The 26,653-nt window shown below is 52.9% G+C and overlaps 1 pseudogene; it reads left to right on the top strand.

Annotated features, from left to right (window-relative positions):
• The first annotated feature begins 15,251 nt into the window (after positions 1 to 15,251).
• On the top strand, positions 15,252 to 25,021 carry LOC149337403 (uncharacterized; annotated as a pseudogene).
• Positions 25,022 to 26,653: the final 1,632 nt, after the last annotated feature.

A 26,653-nucleotide genomic window follows, 5' to 3' on the forward strand; every position in this document is an offset into this window, starting at 1 on the left:
ATACCAACTAGCCCAAGAACTAACTCTATTATTGTACTACAGTAGTTAACCTGAGAAACGAACAGAGCATAGTAAATTTGCAGTTTAGCACTTATGGGGAGCAATGTGCAACAGCGTGAGATTACACCAGTAACAGCAGAGAGCTTTTTAGAAATATGGTGTATATGAGCGTCCCATTTAAGATGCGGAGAGAAGTATGCACCTAGAACCTTATGCTCGTGAACTATCTCTATGTGCTGGTCCTGGAAAATGAGTGGATCTAGGGGAGAAACTTCTTTCTTATAAGCTCGAAATATAATGGCTTTGGATTTAATTGGGTTTACCTTGATTTTATTTGCTTTGGTCCAGGCTGAGAGTTTAGTAAGGACATCATTAGATCTTAACACTAGTTGGCTGATATTATTCGCAGAAATAAGTAGGATACTATGATCGCCATAGATTACAAATCGAAATGAGGTGTCAATGCTGACAATATCATTTATATATGTGTTAAATAAAAGGGGGCCCAAAGCACTTCCTTGTCGTACGCCACATACTATTGGTAAGAGAGATGACCTTTTTTTACTGATGCAGACAAACTGGTGCCTATTTTCCAGGTAAGATTGCAGTAGAGCCAAAGCTGTTTCACGAATTCCATAAGGTGAAAGTTTATTAATGAGAATACTGTGATCGATGTAGTCAAATGCTTTGCTGAAATCAATAAATATTCCAACTGTCAGTAAATTATTATCAATATTTTCCAAAATTATTTCCTTCAGGCTTAGCAAAGCGGCCTCAGTCGAGCGACCCTTCTTGAAACTATACTATGAGTCTGTTAAAATTTTTTTCTTATGAAAAAAGAGGTCGCGCTCATACTCTCAACCACAACATATCGCATTAACAGCGGTCGCTGAATACTGCGTTGACACGTGGTGACATATTGTTTTTTTTTAACCTTAACCCCCGAGTAAGAGATATGCGGGTTGTGAGGCATCACACGCGAGCGTGAAGCGCTAGCCTTCAGTCGCAAGGATGCAGATGAGCAGTGGGAGTAGAAATCAAAACATGGCCGGGGCACTCACGCGTGTTTTACATTGTGGTGCAGGGGCGCCAGTGTGTGAAAGCGACTGGTTGAAGCAGCAGTAGGTCAAAATCGGGTGTGTCGTTAGGTTGGAAATGAATATTGCGGTAAAGGGAGCACAAATGAAAATATACTCTAATAATGGTCTGCGGCTGAAGATAAGTCCTACTCTTTTAGGATCGCCGACAACGGGAATTGAAAGTCCTTGGTTCTTAATAGGCACACCACTGTCAGCGGCCCATTGTGCTTAGAATTTTGTAGAGGTACCCGGCGAACGCGGTAGCCGCATTACTGTACCGACGAAAGCCTGCACGTACCGGTAAGCAAAAAAAAGTTGGCAGTGGCTTACCTCAGTTAAGCCTGGATATCAGAAGCGAAAAGCGTCGGCGATGATTACGGTTTAGCTTAAAGTTATGCTATACAATACTTCTCGCCTTGTGAAGGTATGCATTTGCTTATCAATGATATATATTGCCACGCGCCTAACGCGCCGCGCGGCCTCCGCGCTGAGTCGAAGACGACGACGAAGCGGCGGTGGGCTCTCGTGGCGCGCTGTTCTGTTCTGTGTCGTGGAAGCTGGCTCCATAATTAAAAGAAGGCTCCCGGTCTTGGGTTCTTCCCGACGTCTACCTTCACGGCTCCTCTGGTCGTGACACTGGTGGAGGTGCGGCCGATGCTCCCTACTCCTGAGGACGACTCGACGCGTCCGCCTCTTGTGACCACCCCTGTCCATCGTGCCAGCCGGAGGATCCGCGGCCTGTCCCCCGAGGCCCTTCCTATCGTCAACGCGCCTTCAACTCCCACTCCACTCATGGCGACGCCACTGCCCGCCCTGCCTACGACTGTCCCTGCAACCAGCCCCACCTATCTCACCCTTCAGACTCCACGCACGCCTAAGCCCTTTCACGGCGACCTGTTTGAAGATGCCGACGACTGGTTGGCTCAATACGAACGGGTCGCGACCTTTAACTTCTGGGACGACGCTACAAAGCTGCGTAACGTTTACTTCAGCCTTGAAGACTCTGCACGAACGTGGTTCGAAAACCATGAGACTACTTTCTCTACGTGGCCGGACTTTCGACGTCAGCTCCTGAGTACGTACGCCAACAGCGACCGCCGGGAGAGCGCAGAGCGTGCACTGTCCTCTCGAATTCAGCTTCCCAATGAGGGTGTTGCCATGTACGTCGAGGATGTGAAGCGTCTTTGCGATCGCGCCGATCCGGCCATGCCTGAAGAAAAAAAGCTGCGGCACCTGATGCGCGGCGTAAAAGACCAGCTCTTTTCCGGCCTCGTGCGGCACCCGCCCAACACCGTCGCGGAGTTCCTGGCCGACGCCGTGCACATGGAGAAATTGCTGCGGCAAAGATCCCATCAGTACGACCGGGAACTGCGCCAAACGTCGACTCTAGGAACGTTGGACCGGTTCGACCATGATCCCAGGACGAATCCGGACTCCCTTCGCGAACTCATCCGTTCCGTGGTCCGCGAGGAGCTGCAGCACCTTCAAGCCACCTTTGCCCCTCGCGTCGATTCCGTCACCAGCGTCATCCGCGAGGAAGTCCGACAGGCACTCAGGGCACAAGACGCTGCAGCTTTGCCGGCGCCGCAACCGCCCCATACGATCCCGCGCCGTACCCGACTCCTGTCCAGCCAGTCACGTACGCGGACGTCGTGCGCCGCGCGGCCCCATCTCCTGGGCCTTCGCCTTACACCGCACCATTGGTCGCGGTGCACTCTGCCCAGCCGACTCCTTACTGGGCGGATAGGCGCCAGGCACCGCGGAAGACTGACATCTGGCGCACTCCGGATCAACGCCCGCTCTGCTACCACTGTGGTGAGGCCGGCCATCTCTACCGGCGGTGCCCCTATCGCGAAATGGGACGACGCGGTTTTTCTGTCGACAGCCCCCGTCCACGCCCTGGAAAGCGCCCTCAAGATATCGCCGAGTATGTCACCCGTCAGCGTAGTTCACCATCTCCTCCGCGCCGCGAGTCGCGATCGCCCTCTCCACGCCGGTCTTCGCCCTCTGGGTCCCGTTTCGCCTCGGGACAACGTGGTTCCTCGAGCCCTCGTCGGGAAAACTAGCTCCGGCGGCCTTTGGAGGCGAGGCCGCCGAACGCCGTTCCGACGCAAAGCTTCCACCGCCGCAGCAACTGAATCGCCCCGACGTCGCACGCCGCATCGCTGCACAGTTTTCCCCGACGCGCCTTTCGTATCGCCGCGATGCCGCAACCCCAATCGCCGACCCGCTTCCGCCGCCACACCGACCCAATCGCCCCGACGCCGAACGCCGCATCGCCAAAGAGTTTCCCCCAACGCGCCGCTCTAATCGCTCCGACAGCGCAACCCCAGTCGCCGACCAGGTTCCGCCGCCGCACCGACTGAATCCTCCACAACAGCCATCGATGGGCCGTGCTGACGGCAGGGTCTCTTTGGATATCCCTGTTCTCGTCGACACAAAGGAGGTCAGCGCGTTGGTTGATACGGGCGCAGATTACTCTATCCTTAGCGGACGGCTTGCGACGGCCCTGAAAAAAGTGACGACACCCTGGGACGGTCCCGACATACGCACGGCAGGCGGACATCTTGTCGCACCACTCGGCATGTGTGCGGCCCGGGTTACGGTTCGAGGCTGCACATTCGTTGCCACTTTTCTCGTTCTCCGCGAATGTTCTCGCGATGTCATCCTTGGCATCGACTTTCTTCGCGAGCACGGTGCGATCATAGACCTCCCGAACCGCTTGGTGACGTTTTCTACCGCAATGGCCACAGAAGAGCCTGCGCACCAGGGTTCTCGGTCCGCCCTGCGAGTCGCCGACGATAACGTTACGGTGCCACCACGTGCCAGCATTCTCACGAGAGTTACCTGCAACGAGCCACATAGGGGACTCCACGTTGTCGAGCCTAATGTCTCCCTCGTACTCACTAAGGGGGTTGCGGTGGCACGGGGCCTTGGATCCTTTCATGACGGTTGTACAGAGGTCCTTGTCACCAACTTCTGCAACGAACATCGACATCTGTTCCGTGGCACAGCCATCGCTTACGTCGACCATGTTCAGGAAGTGGCCGAATGCTTTGCTTGTGCGGAGGACACACCTGGAGCTGACGCAGAAGCGGTCACCAGCGTAGACATAAATCCTGGCCTTCCACCCACTGAAAAGAGGCAACTCCAGGACCTCTTGCGGGAGTTTGGTGCGTGTTTCACGTCGTCGTCCAAAGTGCGCCAAACGTCGATAGTTAAACACCGCATTATCACGCATGAAGGAGAAAGACCAATCCATCAGCAGCCCTATCGTGTGTCCCCTCGTGAGCGAGATGCTATTCAAACACAGGTCGAAGAGATGCTCACAGACGGCGTCATCCAACCGTCAAGCAGTCCGTGGTCGTCTCCTGTCGTCCTCGTGAAAAAGAAAGACGGGACACTACGGTTCTGCGTCGACTACAGGAAGCTGAACAGTGTGACCAAGAAAGACGTGTACCCGCTCCCGCGTATCGACGACTCCCTCGACCGACTTCGTCAAGCCAAGTACTTCTCTTCGGTCGACCTCAGAAGTGGTTATTGGCAGATAGAAGTTGATGAGAGGGACCGTGAGAAAACCGCCTTCATTACACCAGACGGGCTGTATGAATTTCGCGTCCTCCCATTCGGGCTCTGCTGTGCTCCTGCCACGTTCCAAAGAATGATGGACACCGTTCTCACCGGTTTGAAGTGGCAGACCTGTCTTGTTTATCTTGACGATGTCATCATTTTTTCCGCAACGTTCACGGAACATCTGCACCGCCTCGAGACTGTCCTCAAAGCCGTTCGATCCGCCAACCTCTCCCTCAAACCAGAAAAATGCCACTTTGGGTTCACCGAATTGAAGTTCCTCGGGCACGTCATTAGTGCTGACGGAATCCGCGCTGACCCAGAGAAGCTTGCTGCCGTTGCTGCCTTTCCGGTCCCCTCCCACAAAAAAGCAGTCCGACGTTTTCTGGGCCTGTGCTCCTATTATCGCCGCTTCATTAGAAACTTCGCCCAGCTCGCCAGCCCTCTGACGCTCCTAACCCGTGATGACACGTCATTTTCCTGGGGCAACGAACAACAGACTGCCTTCGACGAGTTACGACGCCTACTCCAATCACCGCCCATCCTGGCACATTTCGACGAAGATGCCGATACGGAGGTGCACACGGATGCGAGCAACGTCGGTCTTGGCGCCGTTCTAGTTCAGCGGCAAAACGGTGTCGACAAAGTAATTGCCTACGCCAGCCGCGCACTGTCGCGTGCTGAGTTGAACTACTCTACCACGGAAAAAGAATGTTTAGCGGTAGTCTGGGCCGCCGCCAAGTTCCGCCCATACCTCTATGGCAGACCGTTTCGTATCGTCACCGACCACCACTCGCTGTGCTGGCTGAAAAATTTAAAGGGCCCTTGCGGCCGCCTAGCACGTTGGGCATTACGCCTGCAGGAATTCGATTTCACCGTCACCTACAAGTCAGGCCGGAAACACACCGACGCTGATACCTTGTCACGCTCTCCCGTCGAACCTCCTCCGCAAGACACCACCGACGATGATAGCTTCCTTTGAGCGGTCAGCACATCTGAGCTCGTTTCCAGACAGCGTGTCGACGCCGAGCTCCGTCTGCTCATCGAACATCTCGAAGGTGGGTGCCCTGAAATACCACGAAACCTAGCTCGTGGACTATCGTCGTTCTGCCTGCGGAGAGGGGTGCTTTATAAAAAGAACTCTACTTCAAGTCCGACAACTTACCTGCTCGTCATACCGTCTGATCTGCGGGATGAAGTCCTCCTTGCCTGCCATGATGAACCGACTTCCGGCCACCTTGGAGTTACCCGCACCTTATCCCGAATCCGCCAGAATTATTACTGGTCCAACCTGACTTCAAGTGTCAAGCATTATGTCCGGACATGCCGGCAATGCCAGCGGCGGAAAAAACCCGCGCTCCAGCCTCCTGGACTGCTTCAGTGCATCGAGCCGCCACAAATACCATTCGACAAAGTCGGCATGGACCTTCTGGGGCCATTTCCTCTCTCGTCGTCCGGCCACAAGTGGATCGTTGTCGCCACAGACTACTTGACCCGCTACGCTGAAACGAAGGCCCTTGCGCGAGGTACTGCCGCCGAAGTTGCCCACTTCTTTATGCACGACATCGTGCTTAGACACGGCGCCCCATCGGCCATCATTACTGACCGAGGCAAGGCGTTTACAGCCCGACTCCTACGCGACATCTTAGCGCTTAGCCATACTGCTCATCGACCAACAACAGCTTATCATCCCCAAACCAATGGTCTAACGGAACGGCTCAACAAAACATTGGCGGACATGATCTCGATGTACGTCGACGTTGAACACAAAACCTGGGATGAGGTCTTGCCGTACGTCACCTTCGCATATAATACCGCGACGCAGGAAACCACCCAGTTCACCCCGTTCCGTCTCGTGTATGGCAGAGAGGTCCGCATGATGCTAGACGCCATGCTGCCGTACGGCGACGCAGAGCTTCCCCCTGAAGCTGGCCACTTCGTGGAGCAAGCAGAGCAGGCCCGTCAGCTGGCCCGCTTGCACATCAAGGACCAGCAATCCGCCGATGCCCGACGCTATAACCTTCGGCACAGGGACGTGCACTACGAGCCGGGCGACCACGTGTGGGTGTGGACACCAGTGCGCCACAAGGGATTGAGCGAAAAGCTTTTAAATAGGTATTTTGGCCCGTACAGAGTCCTGCGCCGCCTGAACAGCGTCAACTACGATGTTGTCCCCCATGGAACTGTGGTCGCCGGCCCTCAGCGTCAACGGCCTGAAATCGTGCATGTAGTGCGCTTAAAGCCGTACTTTTCGCGTGACTGAGCGCTGTGTTCACGCTGTTTCGTACCTTTTCCCCTTACCCCACGTGTGAACTTGACTCTACCTGCATGTCATCTAGCGCACACTGTATAGTTCACCTCACCGCCAGTCTTTTTTTTTTTTGTTCCTCCTCCCCTCACTGTACATACCCCATTCCACATCGAGACGATGTTTGCTTTCGCGGGGGGGAATAATGCCACGCGCCTAACGCGCTGCGCGGCCTCCGCGCTGAGTCGAAGACGACGACGAAGCGGCGGTGGGCTCTCGTGGCGCGCTGTTCTGTTCTGTGTCGTGGAAGCTGGCTCCATAATTAAAAGAAGGCTCCCGGTCTTGGGTTCTTCCCGACGTCTACCTTCACGGCTCCTCTGGTCGTGACAATATACCACAATGAAAGAAGTCAACAGCCACAGAAACCAAGGGGCACAGGGGATTTTTTTTTAAATTAATTTATTTATTTTGTGGTGTTGATCAATTTAGAATATTACTGAACATGTCATCGCTTAAAGCTAATTGATTAGAAAAGCAGAAGAAAAAACAACCACTGCCGCCGGTGGGATCAGAACCCACGACCTCCGAATTACGCGTTCGGTGCTCTACCTCTGAGCTACGGCGACGGCTGTCAAATCTTCTGCTTTCGGGGGTATTTATGTTTACAAGTAACCTAACCTTGAGAGTGTTCATCAGCGCCACCCACGTTCATAAGCGGCGGACGTAGAACGTCCTGAGTAACCGCAGGTAGTGACGTAGAACGTCATCGAACGGAGAGGGTGGAAGCTGCGTGAGAACCCTCTTATGCTTCCTATGGAGTCAAGGCTGCCAGAACCGAGGCCCTCGCTAAGCAATTAAGCAAACAAGGGAAGGGGAATGAGGGGCTCGTTATAAATATGAAAGAAGTCAACAGCCACAGAAACCAAGGGGCACAGGGGATTTTTTTTAAATTAATTTATTTATTTTGTGGTGTTGATCAATTTAGAATATTACTGAACATGTCATCGCTTAAAGCTAATTGATTAGAAAAGCAGAAGAAAAAACAACCACTGCCGCCGGTGGGATCCGAACCCACGACCTCCGGATAAATTAATTTAAAAAAAATCCCCTGTGCCCCTTGGTTTCTGTGGCTGTTGACTTCTTTCATATTTATAACGAGCCCCTCATTCCCCTTCCCTTGTTTGCTTAATTGCTTAGCGAGGGCCTCCGTTCTGGCAGCCTTGACTCCATAGGAAGCATAAGAGGGTTCTCACGCAGCTTCCACCCCCTCCGTTCGATGACGTTCTACGTCACTACCTGCGGTTACTCAGGACGTTCTACGTCCGCCGCTTATGAACGTGGGTGGCGCTGATGAACACTCTCAAGATTAGGTTACTTGTAAACATAAATACCCCCGAAAGCAGAAGATTTGACAGCCGTCGCCGTAGCTCAGTGGTAGAGCACCGAACGCGTAATTCGGAGGTCGTGGGTTCGGATCCCACCGGCGGCAGTGGTTGTTTTTTCTTCTGCTTTTCTAATCAATTAGCTTTAAGCGATGACATGTTCAGTAATATTCTAAATTTATCAACACCACAAAATAAATAAATTAATTTAAAAAAAATCCCCTGTGCCCCTTGGTTTCTGTGGCTGTTGACTTCTTTCATATTTATAACGAGCCCCTCATTCCCCTTCCCTTGTTTGCTTAATTGCTTAGCGAGGGCCTCGGTTCTGGAAGCCTTGACTCCATAGGAAGCATAAGAGGGTTCTCACGCAGCTTCCACCCTCTCCGTTCGATGACGTTCTACGTCACTACCTGCGGTTACTCAGGACGTTCTACGTCCGCCGCTTATGAACGTGGGTGGCGCTGATGAACACTCTCAAGGTTAGGTTACTTGTAAACATAAATAACCCCGAAAGCAGAAGATTTGACAGCCGTCGCCGTAGCTCAGAGGTACAGCACCGAACGCGTAATTCGGAGGTCGTGGGTTCGGATCCCACCGGCGGCAGTGGTTGTTTTTTCTTCTGCTTTTCTAATCAATTAGCTTTAAGCGATGACATGTTCAGTAATATTCTAAATTGATCAACACCACAAAATAAATAAATTAATTTAAAAAAAATCCCCTGTGCCCCTTGGTTTCTGTGGCTGTTGACTTCTTTCATATTTATAACGAGCCCCTCATTCCCCTTCCCTTGTTTGCTTAATATATACCACAAGTTATACAAGAAAAATTACGAGGAACTTTAGCGGCTAAATAGTGAAAGGAGAAGGCCTGAGTGCTGAATTCTGCTACGCGATTGTTTACTGCACATTTTGTTGGTGCTTTAATTAACTGCCAATTAATGACTCTTAAGCTTCGCCTTTAGGAGTGGAACGCGACAGCGTGTTGTTGCGCTGCCACGGAGTCCAAGGAACGCCACCACCCGTTCGGCGCGATGCGTTGCCCTTTGAACGCAACGCTTTTTGAGGAAAGGAAATGGGGCTGTAATTCTGTCATATCGGTGGACACCTGAGGCGCACCGTACAGGAAGGGAGGAAGTGTGAGAAAGAAGAAAGAGGGGCCGTAATGAAGAAACTGAAAATTGTATTTGAGGAAAGGAAATTACGCATTAACTGTCTCACATATCTCAGTAGACACTAGTCGAAAATTGTATTTGAGGAAAGGAAGTTGCGCACTAACTGTGTCACATATTTCGGTGGACACCCGTCAAAATTCGCGCGCGGTGACGTCACGACAATTTGGACCAATCTGAAACGCGGACAAATACGCCTTGCTTTGAGGAAAGGAAATGTGTCTCTCATATCTCGGTGGACACCTAAACCTCGCCGTAACGGGAAGGGAGGAAGATGGGAGTGAACGAAGACACCGTATTCACTAGACGCACCTTTGTTCATTCCAATTGGATTGGATTGGAATAAACTTTATTTGTGCCTGCAGTTGGACGCTCGCGCGCCCCGACGAGGGCCTACGTCGTCTACGAGGCTGCCGTTACTCGGCGCGGGTCTCCGCTCGCCGTTGCCGGCTCGCTGGATCCCTGCCTTTTGGGCGCCCCGAGGACCTGCTGGACGGCCCATAGCTGTTGGTCATGGTCGTTGCTCTTCGCGGCTGCCTCCAGCCGCGGCGGGATTGTTCCTGATCTTGCTTCCTTTGGATTTTTGATGCAGTCCCACAGGATGTGCGTGTGATTTGCCGGCTCCCTCCGGCAGACTCTACACGTATCGGTCGGGTAGGTCTCGGGGTACATGCGATGCATCAGTCTCGGGCTCGGTAGCGATCCGGTCTGGAGCTGTCTCAGTAGTACCGCCTCCGCTCGACTCAGCCTCGGGTGCGGGGGTGGGAGAGTCCTGCGAGCCAGGCGGTAGGCCTTCGTGATTTCGCTGTAGTCGGTCATGCGGTCCTTGGCTCCGAACCACGTCGGACGGTGTGTTGCCGGGGCGCGGTTGGTTAGCGCTCGCGCCGCTGCATGTGCCGTCTCATTGTGGTTCGCACTGCGTTCCGACGCGTCGCCCGCGTGCGCCGGAAACCACTTGATTCTTACTCTTCTGTCTTGCAGTTTAGTCGCTCGTAGTACGCGCTCGGCCTCCCTGCAGACTTGGCCTTTGGCGAAGTTTCGCACCGCCTGTCTCGAGTCACTCAGCACCGTGTAGCAGTCTGCGTCGGCAATGGCCAGGGCGATGGCCACCTCCTCCGCTTGTTCCGCTCCGGCGCCTCTCACGCTCGCTGCCGTCCTCGTGGCGCCGGTCGACGCCTCTATGACGACCGCTGCGAAGGCGTTCCGTTGGTATTCGGCCGCGTCCACGTACCGCGCGTGCTCGTCGTTGGCGTGCAGGTCGATGAGAGCCTTGGCCCTCGCCGCTCTTCTTTCCTTGTTATACTCGGGGTTCATGTTCTTGGGTATGGGGTCGATTCTGGTCTGGCGTCGGACCTCTTCGGGGACGGGGAGCTTCGTCTGCGCGTCGTTCGAGTGTCCTATTCCCAGGTCGTCCAGTATCTTCCTCCCGGCTTTGGTCGTGGACAGCCGCTCCAGTTGAGAGGTCCGTTGCGCTTCGGCTATTTCTTCGAGCGTGTTGTGGATCCCGAGTTGTAAGAGGCGGGTCGTGCTCGTGGACTCGGACAGGCCCAGCGCCGCCTTGTACGCTCTCCTGATGATTACATTAATTTTGTTGCGTTCGTGTTGCAGCCATCTATGGTAGGCTGCAACGTACGCGACGTGGCTGATGATGAAGGATTGGACGAGCCTGATTAGGCTCTCCTCTCTCATGCCAGCCTTCCGGGAAGTGACTCTTTTGAGGAGTCGCATAGCGTTGGCCGCTTTTGCCGTGAGACGGGCGATGGTTTCGCCGTTTCTTCCATGCTTTTCGATGACCATGCCTAGGATCCTGATTTTGCTGACCTCGGGGATCACGTTGCCGGATTTGGTTACGATTCTGATTTTTTCGCATTCGCGTTGTCTGGTCTTGCATCTGCCATTGTTGGCAGGTGGGTGTATGAGGAGCTCCGATTTGCTCGGCGAACATCTCAAGCCGGTGCCTTCCAGGTGGTCTTCTATCGCGTCGACGGCTGCTTGCAGAGCGCCCTCGATGTGGGCGTCACTGCCGCCGGTCACCCACAGAGTGATATCGTCCGCGTAGATGGTGTGCCTGACGTCTTCGATGTCCGCGAGCTTCTCGGCCACTCCGATCATTACCAGGTTGAACAGCATCGGCGAAATGACCGATCCCTGCGGTGTGCCGGTGCTCCCGAGCTTCTTCTCTTGCGTTTGTAGGTCGCCTGCTCGTAGCTGGGCGGTCCTGTCCGTGAGGAAGTCCTTGATGTAGTTGTAGGATCTTTCGCCCATGTTGAGCTTAGAGACTTGGGACAGAATCGCCGAGTGTTTCACATTATCAAAGGCGCTCTTTAGGTCGAGACCCAGGATTGCCTTGTTGTCGCGGGCGCTGCCGCCATTGTCTATGATTTGGTATTTGAGCTGCAGCATCGCGTCCTGCGTGCTGAGGTGCTGTCTAAAGCCGATCACCGTGGCCGGATACAGCCCCTCTCGTTCCAGGTAGTCTTGCCACCTGTTGAGCAGGACGTGCTCCAGCACCTTGCCCACGCAGGACGTGAGCGAGATGGGCCGAAGGTTGTCCGTGTCCGGTGGCTTCCCCGGCTTGGGTATCAGGATAGTCTTGGCTGTCTTCCACTGCTTTGGTAGCGCGGCCGCTCTCCAGCACTTGTTGAAGTATTTTGCGAGGTTCTCAATCGAGCCGTCGTCGAGGTTCTTGAGCGCCTTGTTCGTGACGAGGTCCGGGCCAGCTGCCGACCGGCTGTTGAGGGCGTGCAGGGCCGCGCGGACCTCCTCGACGTCGATGTCACGATCGAGCTTCGCGTTGGGTAGGCCGCCGTACGGCGCGTGTTGTTCGGTGGGCGTAGTGGGCAGGTATTTGTCATTGATGCGCCTGGTGACTGCATCAGCACCCAGTACCGAGACAGCCCGATGTATGAGCTTGGCGAGTCTATCCCTTTGGTGCGACTTGGTCTTGGTTTCGTCCAGCAGGTGCCGCAGCAGGTTCCACGTCTTCCCGCTATGCATCTGCCCGTCTGCCGCGTTGCAGATCTCGTTCCACTGTTGCGTGCATAGAGCGCGGCAGTGCTCCTCGATCGCTCGGTTGACCTCCGCCACCTTCTTTCTGAGTCTGCGGTTGAGCCGTTGGTTCTTCCAGCGACTGAGTATCGACTGCTTGGCTTCGATGAGATGCGCCAGCCGGCTGTCTACTTTATCAATCGCAGTGTCCGTTTCAATTTCTTTGGTCGCGTCGCGTACGCTCTTGGTGATTTCGGCCGTCCACGTCTCTATGTCTTCGATCTCGCCGTCAGCGTCTGTCTTCTGGCTTCTGGCGTCTCGGAAGGCATCCCAGTCTACCCATCTGTGTGTTTTGATGCTGGTGTCGTTGTGTTCCGGTATGCTGATTTCCACGATGGTGTGGTCGCTGCCGAGGTCGGTTCCCGTGTTTCGCCAGGTGATCGCGCCCCGGACGTCGTTCTTGACGAACGTGAGGTCCGGGGTGGTGTCCCGGGACACAGAGTTACCGATTCTCGTCGGGTGCGTCGGGTCCGTGATGAGGGTGAAGTCGAGTTCCATGGCGTCTTGGTACAGGTCGCGGCCCTTTGCTGTGTACTTGTTGTAGCCCCAGGCTGGGTTCATCGCGTTGAAGTCGCCGCAGACGATTAGCGTGTTGCGGCCTGCCATCGAGCTGGCATGGCGGAGTGTACATTAGTGGCGATGCTCCGACCCTTGATACCGCAAGTTTGATGACTCCCCACTAGCATGGTTATGACGCCCTGAATTCGCTTTGCAGAATCTTCATGAATATCTTATAATCTACGTTGGCGAGGCTTATCGGGCGATAAGACCCCACCAACAGACGTTTTTCTGGCTCAGCAAACTTCGTTATGAGTACAGTGTGCGATGTTGTGAATGAGAATGGCGTACGCTTTTTCTCGTGCGCTTCGACAATAACTTTCAGCAGAATTTGGGCGATTTCTGACTTGAAATATTTGTAAAAGTCGCCTCCTTAACCATCAGGACCGGGTGTTTTACCGAATGGCAGTTGATCTATTGCTTCCTCTAGCTCTTTTACGGTTATTGGCTGTTCAAGACGAATTCTGACTTCATCGTGGAGCCTTGGCATAAACGGTAGAAAATCGTTATGGAAACTGCCCTTCGCCGTTCTCGTGTGACCCAGCAAGTCACTGAAATGGTCTCTGATTACGCCCATGATAATGACGCTACCGGCCGATACCTCGTCACCGTTTTGTATCTGGCGTATTTCTTTTTGACAAGCGTATCTTTTTTCATCGCCTAATGCTCGTTTTGTTGGCGATTCCCCTGCCCACAGTTTCTCGGCGCGTGCACGCACCACCGCTGCTCTGTACTTATCTGTGTCTATTTTTTCCATGTGCACTTTTGTATTTCTTATTTCTTTAAAACAAGTTCCTGGCTGAGTGCTTTCTACATTAATGAGCAGCGCAAGCTGCTCACGGAGCTGGATTTCTATCTGCTTTTCTTCAAATCTTGTAACACTGCTTGTATCAATTGCCCTCATTTTGACGAACTGCTTAAATTCTTCCCATTGAATAGCGTAACTTGACGGTCGGTCCATGAGCAGCTTTTCTAGCTCTTTTCATACTGTACTGACAAAGCGTTCTTGCTCCAATAACTTTACATTGAGTTTCCACAAAGCCCAATTAGACGGCTTTTTAAAGCGTATCATGCCAAAGTTTGCAACCACTAGACAATGGTCGCTAAATGGAACCGGTTTGACTTCGTACGAGGTACACAAAGGAACAAAGTCTGACGACACATATAAACGGTCCAGTCGAGCATGGCTGTCTCCCTGAAAGTGCGTGTATTGCGGTCGCGTTCCAGTCATATAAACACTTCCTATATCCTCTAAAGAATATTGCCGCCGCGGTGGCTGAGTGGTTATGGTGCTCGGCTGCTGGCCCGAAAGACGCGGGTTCGATCCCGGCCGCGGCGGCTAGAATTTCTTTGGAGGAGAAATTCTAGAGGCCCGTGTACTGTGCGATGTCAGTGCACGTTAAAGAACCCCAGGTGGTCGAAATTTCCGGAGCCCTTCACTACGGCGTCTCTCATAGCCTTAGTCGCTTTGGGACGTTAAACCCCATAAACCAAACCAATCTAAACAATATTCACTGACCAGAGCATGCAAGAATTCAGCACTCTTATCAAGTACGGGAGAAGGCTTGGTCCGGTCGACTGTCTCACAGACACAGTTCATGTCACCCAAGAACATAACAATCTTGTCACATTTTATAAACGACTCAATTCGCTCGAAAAACAATTTACGTTCCCTTGCTACATTTGGTGCATACACACACATAACTCGAAAATGTAGATCGCAGTACAAAAAATCGGCGACCAGGAGACGACCGCTTTCACACGAAAAGAGCGATTGCATTGTTATGCCTTTGTTGTTCCTAATACAGAGAGCACAGCCGCCTGACGCACCAACAGAATGACACACACACACATCAAAGTGCATACGAAAGGTAGACACCATTCTTTCAGTCGCTTCTTGTCTTGCTTTTCCTAAAATAGAATCCCGCTAGGGGGCCGTGGAGTATGGACGCACCCCACATCGGCTCCACACAAAAACGACGGAATTCACCATTCGCCAGCTTCATCGGCCCAGATTTCACCACCCACTGATCTGTGAAGGTGAGAGCCGCACGCTGTCAGTTTTTGGCCCGACTGCGCCATTTTTCGGGCACCCACGGCCCCCCCTTCATCCCTCTGTGACCGCTTCGCCTGAGCTAGGCCTCGCTCCGCTGGGTGTTAGGCCTACTCCGACGGACGCTTCCGCCACCAACGCCAGCATGGAGGTGCAGGTGCAGGGAGAAGTTCTCAACCCCCGCGAATATGACCCAAGGGACTGGAATCACATCCTTGGTGTGGCTGCCCGCGCCAAGGAAGTTCGTTCAGCAACCCAAAGCCAGGAGGCCGCAGCCTCTGCTACCAGTACCCCCAAGCCTGCATGCCTTGACAAGTTGGCGCACATGAAAGCAACGCGCTCAGCTGCGCAGCGTTCGCAGCAGCAGCCCCCGCTTCCTGCTGCGGACCACAAGGTCGTTTTTAGATCAAGAGGCGGGCTGCAGCTTGACCTGCTTCCACCCAGACTACTACGGGAAGCCATCCTCCAAGCGACGTCCCAGATTCACGAACCAGCGCGTACTCAAAGCAGGGTACACCCGGTCAACAATACCTGCACCGTAAGCACGCCCCTAAAAGATGACGCGCTCGCTCTGGTTCGAGTAACCACCATCACAATCCAGGGCAAGGTATTCGCCATCGCACCTTACATAGCACCGCTGGACGGAGCAGTACGCGGAGTCATCTCTAATGCGTACTGGAATGAGACCCCGAAAGAGATCCTACAAGACCTGATCACCGGCAACCCAGACGCCCTCATCGTGGACGCCCGCCGAATAGGCTCCACGCGTTCCATCCTAATAACTTTCCGGGCTGGACCTGTCCCACGCGCTGTTCTGTACGGAGGAGCCCTCCACAGATGTACACCGTACCGAGGGCATATAGACGGCTGCACGAACTGCCGCGTCCCAGGCCACCGGGCGGATGTGTGTGTCCAACCAAGATCAAATAAGTGCCCCCGTTGCGGCCAGTCCCATCCCAAAGAAGATGTGCCCTTATGCACCCCCAGCTGCATTCTCTGCGGAGGCCCTCATATGACCGGCACCGGGAACTGCAAGGCACGGGGCCGCAAACTAGCGTCCACGAGGAACGCTCTCTCTCCTCCAAATACATCGCGGCTTTCCCTCTGCGCTCAACCAAGAACAGCCAGCGGACGCAGCTCGACGGCTTCCCGGTCGCCTTCCACAACCCGGCAGCATGGCAGCAAAAACGCCTCGCGTCTCACCTGGGCAGACCGCGTTTCCGGCAAAACCACCCGTCAACCAAAACCACCCCAGTCCTCCAAGGCAGACCCGAGAGACCAGGAACTCAAGGCCTTGTGTGACGAGGTAATCCGCCTTTCCTCCCTTCTAATCACCCCTTCTCCCTCCATGCCCCCTCAACCCGCACCCCTGTCATTAACTAGACTTCATCATCCACAGACACTTCGAGCATCCCTCCTGCAAAGAAGCAGCGCACCTCAGACGCCACACCCCCTCCAGTGCCCCCAGAAATAGACGCTAAATTAGCAGCCCTAGAAGCCAAATTTGGCCACAAACTAAAAGAGCTAGACGCCCGCTTCGAGGCCAGATTCAATCACCTTGCCGCCACCCTCACCGAAAATCTTGAGCAGCGTATGGACGCTATGCTTAGCAAGATGATGGAACTCTTGTAGCATAATCTTACCCATCGCTTCACCCAACCTCAAACCCCCTCCACACCCTTCTCCTACCTCCGCAAGCACAAGCCACCTTTCCTGAGCAACACATACCATTTGACACCCGTCTTACTACCATCCTCAATCCCCCTACTATCCTATATGGCAGGAGGAGCAATAATTATCTCCCCATTTTAACTTGGAACTGACGCGGCTTCCGGGCCAAGCGCGCACCTCTGCAACCACTTCTTCCTACAATCACACCCACGCCCCACATACTTCTCCAGGAGACTGCACACCGGGCAACCCTCCCGAGCTACACATCTACACATTCAGATACCACTAACACACCCAGGGCGTCCACATCGTCCATCGCAGCCTCACCTAAAAAACTCATCACATCACGTCTGAGACGCCCTGCGTGATCACTGAACTTATACATCACACACATTCACTTCCTTCTATATTTATAGCAAACATATACCACCCCCCCCCTCCCCCTCCCAGCCGATGGCCTCGCTAGAATCATTCTGCGAGACCTACATCATCTAGCAGGGAAACATCCCCAGCTCATCGGTGGGGACTTCGACATTCAGCATACTGACTGGGGATACACAACCACGACACATCGAGGTCGCAGGCTCTGGCTGCTCCTGCAGAACCTCCAACTCACTGTGCACAACACGTTTCAGACGCCTACGCGGATTGGCAACAGTGTCAGCATGGACACCAGTCCGGACCTGACGCTGAGCCGCTGCATCCACGGCGTTACTTGGAACAGAACACAACATACACAGGGCAGGGATCATAACATTATACAAATCACTGCCCCAATACAAACCACCCCGTCACGCAAATACAACACACAAACTCATTAACTGGGATGCCTTTCGCGCTGTACGCACCGCCCTCCCAGGCACTCCCATCGCGGACATCGACGCATGGGTGCAATCACTCACGCATGACGTTTACCACAACACGCGACACATTGAAACTACAACCGAAACCCCTACACTCGACACACGCCTAGCCCACCTGGGAGGCTTATCACAGCCTCCTGGAACGCTGGAAAGGCAACCAACTTAACAGGGGACTTAAAGAGCGGCTCGCCGCGCTGCAGACACAAATTCAACAACACTCTGAGGAGCTCTGGCGGTCCAACTGGGGACAGATATGTGACGGAATCGCAGGAAACCTATCCAGCAAACGCGCATGGCAACTCCTCCGATACCTCATTGTCCCCACACACACCAAATCAGCGACAAAACAGCACGTGACATGCCTCACACACGAAAACATTGACGATCCCGACACCCTCCTAGACAGAATTCAAACCATGTACACCTCTCCAGGCGCCCCCACACCTTTACCTTACTACACAGGACAAGCAAATCCCACACTCGACACCGACATCACGGAGACGGAAGTCAGAGCGGCCTTCCTGATTCTCCGCGCCAACTCCGCACCTGGTGCAGACCAAATCACAAACTCCATGCTCCGTAATCTGGACGACCGATCAATCAACCAGATTACGAAGTACTTCAACCAGTGCTGGAGGGTGGGTAGCCTCCCGCAGTCGTGGCGCCACGCTGAGGTAATATTCATACCCAAACCCAATAAACCACTTACCATCCAAAACCTTCGCCCTATTTCGCTAACCTCATTCCTCGGGAAGCTCCTCGAGCATGTTGTGTTACCGAGACTCACAAGCCACATGGCGGACACCATTCTTTGCCCGCATAGCATGGTAGGATTCCGCCCCCATCTATCCGCACAGGACGCCATGCTGCAACTCACACACGACCTTTTTGACCCGCTTCTTCCAGGTCACACCTAGGCACTCTTAGCTTTGGATCTTTCCAAAGCTTTTGATCGCATTGAACATCAGGCGATCATGACTGCTCTATCCCCATTGAATGTGGGTGTGCGCACGTATGCCTACATTCAAGCATTCCTCACTGACCGCACAGCTGAGATACACTTCAGCCCTGTGTCTTCCCCCTCCTACACGCTTCAGGGTATCGGCACCCCTCAATGGTCCGTCCTTTCCCCCTTTCTCTTTAACATTACCCTCATCCCCCTCGCCCGAAAATTGGCAACTATTCCCCACCTGAAGCACACTCTTCATCCCAACGATATCACCCTGTGGACCACCCACAGCAGTGACGGCGGCATATAGAACACCTTACAGGAAGCAGCCACACTCACCCAAAATTATGCACGGACCATCGGACTGTCTTGCTCCCCAGAGAAGTCCGAACTGCTCCTCATCCATGCTAAGAACCACCGCTGTCCCCGCTCCCCCATTGTCATTGAACTGAATGGTGATCCGGTACCTGAGGTTGGCACCCTCCGTATATTGGGCCTGCACATCCAGAACGATGGCAAAAACACCACCACCCTCAAGAAACTCAAGCAGGTTGTAGGCGCGATATCGCACCTCATCCGAAGGGTTTCGGGACATCACAGAGGCATGAAGGAGCGCGACCTGTGTCGCCTCATTCATGCCTTTGTCCTCAGACGTGTGCTGTACACTACCCCATACTTACAACTATCCAAACATGACATAAATGCTTTGGATGCTTTGATTCGCAAGGCATTCAAGATAGCACTTCATCTTTCCCTCAACACACCCACAGACAGATTACTAGGCCTGGGCCTCCACAACACGATCGGGGAACTGGTGGAGGCCCACCGACAGGCCCAATACATCAGGCTCACACAAACCTCCACAGGTCGGTATACCTTGGACTCCCTCGGAATCAGAATACCGGCCATCGACCCAACCCTCCTCGCCATCCCACGACCCCTTCAGCAGGAGCTCCTCATCAGGCGGCTCCCGAGGAATGTGCACCCGTCCCACCATAAGCAGCGCCGCACAGCCCGTGCGAAGGCACTCCATCGATCGTACGGCCTCGAGCCGGACGCCGCATGGGTGCACGCTGCCTGTACGGGTGATGAAGCGACAGCAGCTGCGGTGGACTCCTCTTTATCCGCCCTCCTCACACTACCTCTCCCTCCAGACACCTTCCCAGAAGCTGCAGAGGAAGCCGCCATTGCACTTGCTATCACCATCACGGAAGCCCGGTACATTTTATGTGATTATAAAACTGCGATTCTAAATTTTGCTCGAGGCCGAGTCCATGACCCTGCATTTGGCATACTAGACTCGCCCGATGCACCCCCGCCCCGCCAAGTGGAGCTGATATGGGTGCTCGCGCACTCCGGGAATCCCGGAAACGAGGCCGCCAACCTTTTAGCCCGAGGTTCTTTAAACCGGGCTCAGGTGCCCTCGGATCGGGGATTCACAAAGGAGCGCATGCACTCATTCAGCAAGCTGACGCAGGCCTACAGAACCTCACGCCAGCTCTACCCCGCGCCCCACCTCTCCCTAGATAACAAACACGCAACGCTCTGGCGCAGACTACAGACACACTCTCTTCCCTCACCCCTTACCCTAGCCCACTATCATCCCTCCTTCCCCACTCCGGCATGTGCCCTATGCCCAGAACCGTTCGCCTCTGCCCTCCACATCCTTTTCATCCTTTTCCTCTGCCCGGCGGACCCTCCCCCGCGGGACCTAGAGGACCTCAAGACCTGGGAGGACTGTGATACCCTGCTGCGCTCGGAGGACCCGGCCGTGCAGACCATCGCCACAGGCCGTGCTGCCAGTGTTATGGACCTTAGGAACATAAACACTTGAGTGCAGTGGGGTAATGTGGGGACCCTGGGGCGTGCCCCAAATTCCTTGAGCAATAAAGTTTTTTTCTCTCTCCCTTCTTGTCTTTCAATTTTGGTTTCCTGGATTGCAACTACGTGAAGGTCATTCTCAAGAAGAAGGCGACTTAGCTGACATTGCCGCGAAGTGTGCTTGAATGCTGCGATGCACTAGGCGATAGGGTGGCAATGATGCAGCTAGATCTCGCAAAGGCCTTTGACCGTGTATCTCATGAGGTTCTGTTCAGCTTGCTAGATCAGGCTAATGTGGGCTGTGTAATAACGGAGGGCGTACGAATGGTGTACGCGAACTGCACAACGCGCGTCATTGTTAATGGCGAGCTGACTGAAAGCCTACACATATGATCTTCAGTGAGGCAGGGATGTCCATTGTCACCCCTCTTGTTTGCAATTTATCTTGAGCCCCTTTGTCTGGCTATACTAAACTCTAAGTGTATAACTCGCTTCAGGTTACTGTCAGCGCATGTTAAAATCTTAGCTTATGCTGACGACATCGCCGTGTTCTGCTCAAGTAAATAGAGTATCTGTGAAGCCACGGCTGTTGTTGAGAAGTTTTGCAAATGCACCGGGGCGCAAATAAATTGTGAGAAGAGTTATGGATTCTGGCATAGTGACTGGGAGGAAACGCCAGCCTATTACTCCCGACTTCGGTGGGCCAGAACTCCTACGATGTATCTGGAGTTCCGCTGAACTCTTATAGCAACCCCGAACCATAATGGAATGAACAGGTGGCAATGGCAAAGGAAAAGGCCAGTGGGTGGCAGGGGCGACGGCTATCAATGTTCTCGCGCGCCACTGTGTGTAACCTGTTCCTCATCTCCAAGTTATGGTATGTCACGAATGTGTTGAGCGCCTCGCGGATCAATATTCAAAGGATTCATCAGGTTTTTGCGGTATTTATTTGCGCGTCGACATGCGAAAGAACTAGTCGAACATACTTATTCTTGCCCGTGAAGAGAGGAGGTCTCGGTCTTGTTCATTTATTTGTACGCAAATCGTGTCCCGCTTTATGTTTCTTCGCGACCAGAACGATATTTTTCTTCGCACAGTTATGAAAGTTCGTTTATGTCGATTGCTACCAGGTGTTATAGTATGCACGGTTGAAATCAAGCGTGGTACAGTGAGAGGTTAATTGCGTGAAGTTGTGCTTGCGTACAGAATGTTACAAGTGCAATTTTCAATGCAGTACCTCTCCAATGTCACTAGAAAAAATCTGTATAAAGATTTAATTGAATCACTGCTCCCTGTACCCATTTACCGATTGTCAAACTGCGGAGGCCCAGGAGCAGATGTGCTCAAAAGGGTTAAAAGAATACCAGTTTACCCATCTTTGAAAACTTTCTTCAAACTTCACACCGGAACACTGTCGGTCAAAACATGGATGCATGACAAAGGACTCTTTGTCCCTTGGTCAACAGATTGTTTTCTATGTAAAAAACCTGAAACAATAGATCACGTGTTTTTAGATTGTTGGGATGCGGTTTTCTTCTGGGATGTGCTTCAAAGAACCTTAAAGAAAGATTTACCGCTACAGCCGCATAACATCAGGTTCTTACTGGTAGGAAAACAGGACATCCCTTATGACACTATTATGCTCCTTGGCCTCCATAGTTTATCGAAAACAAGGACACAATTCAAAAATGCAGAAGTAGTTGTGAGATCTCCGCGCGAGCATTTCATTGAAGGTGTCATACGTCTGAGGGAAGTGTATCAGGCACTGCCTGATCAGCCAACTTGGTTAAATGTGTTGGATGACATGGTTGAACTGAAAAAATTTTAACCTGCCGTGTCAGTGCAACTGTTGCTGACATGTTTTACTTCTTTGTACCCGTTGTGAAAATGCAATAAAGAAAAAAAAAGCTGGCATGGCGGAGTGGTAGCTTGCTCGACTCGCACTCTGGAGACCGGGGTCCGATTCGCAAGCTCGGCCAATTGCTTACTCGGTTTTATTATTTATCTGGTAACGGACATTTACGAAAAATTGGACTTTTTACCGAATTGGTTTCCTCTCCTGATGCGCTGTATATCCTTGCCGACCTTTTAGTTATAATATGTTCCTATTACGTTTCTGCCACGTAGCGTCTACCAAGGTGCTCTGTAAAAAGTTGTTTTTTGTGTGTGTGTGTGTGTGTGTGTGTGTGTGTGTGTGTGTGTGTGTGTGTGTGTGTGTACACACACACATATGTATATATCTGCTTTCTATACAAAACAATGTAAATAAATACCATGAAAGAAAAAGAAAAAAGAGCTGGCATGGCGGAGTGGTAGCGTGCTCGACTCGCACTCTGGAGACCGGGGTTCAAGTCGCAAGCTCGGCCAATTGCTTACTCGGTTTTATTTATTTACTGGTCTGACTAGACAGGTTAATTAGACTAATTGGTTAAGTAAGCAATTAACTAAACTCATTCAAACTTACTTGGAGCATCACTATACGATCCCTTTAATTGGTTGCATGGTTAGTAGCCAAAGTACAATTGGCCCTGTTTTAAATTCGCGCACTGTCACGTCACGACCGTTTCGACCAATTGAAAAGCGTGACATTTCTGTCGACAGCTCCTGCTTACAACGATGAGGCATTAAAGGCTTCCGCCTTAATATTAAACTTCTTAATTCATCATTGTTGGGCACATTGTCTTTACGATTTCTGTGCAGCCATAAACAGTGAATACGGCGCTGTCTTAGAAGGTTGCTTTAGAGACATGTACTGTGATGTCCATTCTTTTCGGGTGTACACCAAGATATGAGAGACCATTTCTTTTCCTCAAGGGGAAGCTTTGGGCCAGTCGGTCAGACATGTTGGGGAGGAGGGATACCGCTCGTCCTGTCCTCTTCTCGATCTTCAGTCCTGTCAAGTTTGCGGTTATCCCTCCTCCCCAACATTTCTTTTCCTTAACACCAATTTTTATTTCATTTTCCTTAAGTCTCTTACGGCACGGTTCGAGTATCCACCGAGATAGGAGAGAGACAGGCGTCGTTTCCTTCCCCTAAATCCAATTTTCTTTTCGTTTCATTTTCCTTAAGGCCCTTACGGCGCGGTTCCGGTATGCACCGAGATATGAGAGAGGCAGGCCTCGTCTCCTTTCCTTAATCCAATTTTCCTTCCATTTTATTTCCCTTCCGGCGCGGTTCGGGTGTCCACCGTGATATGACAGTTTCCTGGCGCGCTGTCTTTCCTTTGTGTTTTTTATTTCTGATATTTTATTTCTTCATTCTTTGCCATCCCGAGGCAGGCCTCGTCTCCTTTCCTTAATCCAATTTTCCTTCCATTTTATTTCCCTTCCGGCGCGGTTCGGGTGTCCACCGTGATATGACAGTTTCCTGGCGCGCTGTCTTTCCTTTGTGTTTTTTATTTCTGATATTTTATTTCTTGATTCTTTGCCATCCCTTCCATTTTGTGGCAACAAAGTTGCAACCACCACTGCCCCCATAAACCTAAAAACCTTTCACTCCTTGCGCAAGGCATTTAAGGTAGCACTTCATCTTTCCTTCAACACACCCACAGACAGATTACTAGGCCTGGGCCTCCACAACACGATCGTGGAACTGGTGGAGGCCCACCGACAGGCCCAATACATCAGGCTCACATAAACCTCAACACGTCGGTATATCCTGGACGCCCTCGGAAGCAAAATACCGGCCAGCGACCCAACCATCCTCGCCATCCCACGACCCCTTCACCGGGAGCTTCTCATCAGGCCGCTCCCGAGGAGTGTGCACCCGTCCCACCATGAGCAGCGCCGCAGAGCCCGTGCGAAGGCACTCCATCGAGAGTACGGCCCCCAGCCAGACGCCGTAGGGGAGGACGCTGCCTGCACGGGTTATGAAGAGAAGCAGCTGTGGTGGACTCCTCTTTATCCGCCCTCCTCACACCAGCTCTCCCTCAAGACAGCCCCCCGCCCCCCGGAGGCTGCAGAGGCAGCCGCCATTGCACTTGCTAACACCCGCACGGAATCCCGGTACATTTTAAGTGATTCTGGAACTACGATTCTAAATTTTGCTCGAGGCCGAGTCCATATCCCTACTTTTGGCATACTGGACTCGCCGGATGCACCCCCGCCCCGCCAAGTGGAGCTGATATGGGTACCCGCGCACTCCGGGAATCCCGGAATCGAGGCCGCCAACCTTTTAGCCCGAAGTTCTTTAAACCGGGCTCAGGTGCCCTCGAATCGGGGATTCACGAAGGAGCGCATGCACTCATTCAGTGAGCTGACGCAGGCCTACAGAGCCTCACGCCAGCTCTACCCCCCGCCCCACCTCTCCCTAGATAACAAATACGCAACGCTCTGGTGCAGACTACAGACACACTCTCTTCCCTCACCCCTTAACCTAGCCCATTATCATCCCTCCTTCCCCACTCCGGCATGCACTCTATGCCCAGAACCCTTCGCCTCTTCCCTCCACATCATTTCCCTCTGCCCGGCGGACCCTCCCCCGCGGGACCTAGAGAACCTCAAGACCTGGGAGGACTGGGAGACCCTGCTGCGCTCGGAGGACCCGGCCGTGCAGACCATCGCCACCGGCCGTGCTGCCAGTGTTATGGACCTTCGGAACATAAACACTTGAGTGCAGTGGGGTCGTGCGGGGACCCTGGGGCGTGCCTCGAATTCCTTTGTAAATAAAGTTTTCTCTCTCTCTCTCTTAAGCTGCGGGAGCTTGGAAAACAGAGGGGGAATAATAGGTAAATTGGTTTGTGAGAAAAGGAAACAGTGCAGTATCTGTCTCACATATCTCGGTGGACACCGGAACCTCACCGTAAGGGAAGGGAGGAAGGTGGGAGCGAAAGAAGAAAGGACGGCGGCGAGACAAACTGCTTGTATTCTACGACGGACTGCCACTGATCCAACACCCAAACGAATCATTTGGGCTCCTGGCCACCAGGGCTTACGAGGTAATGAGGCCGCTGACGCGGCTGCCCGAGCGCTTACTCACCGGGCTCCTCATCCCAGCTCTTCTGGCTCGGAGACTAACCAGCCGCTGCTGCGATTCAAGGAAATTATAACGCATTATAGTGACATCCACCGCCTTTTTCCGGCCCCTGCAAAGGGGCTGAGTAAGACGGAGGAGCGAACTTTAAGGCGCCTGGAGACAGGTACTCTACTCTGTCCTGCAATCTTAAAGCATTACGATCCTAACACGGATGGGCGATGCCCACACTGTGGGGAGACCTGTGATATCTTCCACACGGTGTGGGCATGTACTCAAAATCCCCACCTCCCCCCTTCCCCTACCCCTTCCAGAGAGACATGGGAGACTGCCCTTCTCAACTGCTCTTCGCTTGAGTCCCAAAGGGCTCTGGTGAAACGGGCTAGAGACGGGGCATTGTCATGCGGTGTCCCGGACTAGGGACGCCGACCATGTAGCGGGGCCACTCTGTGGCTCCCAAACTCTATTTCAGTAATTAAAAGTTTTCACCACCACCACCACCACGCCAGCTCTACCCCCCGCCCCACTCCTCCCTAGATAACGAACAAGCAACACTCTGGTGCAGACAACAGACACACTCTCTCCCCTCACCCCTTACCCTAGCCCACTATCATCCCTCCTTCCCCACTCCGGCATGCGCTCTATGCACAGAACCCTTCGCCTGTTCTCTCCACATCATTTCCCTCTGCCCGGCGGACCCCCCCCCCCCCCACGGGACCTAAGAACGTCAAGACCTGGGAGGACTGGGAGACCCTGCTGCGGTCGGAGCCCCCGGCCGTGCAGACCATCGGCACCGGCCGGGCTGCCAGTGTTATGGACATTGAGAACATAAACACTTGAGTGCAGTGGGGTCGTGCGTGGACCCTGGGGCGTGCCCCAAATTCCTGTTACAATAAAGTTTTTCTCTCTCTCTCTTCACTCCTTGCTTCGTTCGCGATTTGCTTTCCTGAAGAAAAAAACGAATTTTGTAATTTTTCCTCGCAGGGCTGTTGACCTTTATTCGTTCTCTTCCTGTTTTCCATCGAGAAAAGGGGGAGTCTTGATGACAATACTAATTATAAAGTGGTGGAAAGGGAAAGGGAAAAGTTTATTTTCACTAATGCTTTTTCCTGCGGTTAGGGGGCATTTTCAGAGACGTCTTGGTTCTACCCCAAGGAGAAAACATTTCGAAGGGACAAGAGGTATGCTTAGATCAACCTTTAAAGGACCGACCGATCCTTATAAGCACAAGGTGGAGGTCCCTAGATTGGAACCCCAGTGGCGGTGGCCGCC

This window comes from Amblyomma mixtum, chromosome 7 (assembly GCF_055824585.1).
Source record: "Amblyomma mixtum isolate Tamu chromosome 7, ASM5582458v1, whole genome shotgun sequence".
In the NCBI taxonomy this organism is placed as follows: Eukaryota; Metazoa; Arthropoda; class Arachnida; order Ixodida; family Ixodidae; genus Amblyomma; species Amblyomma mixtum.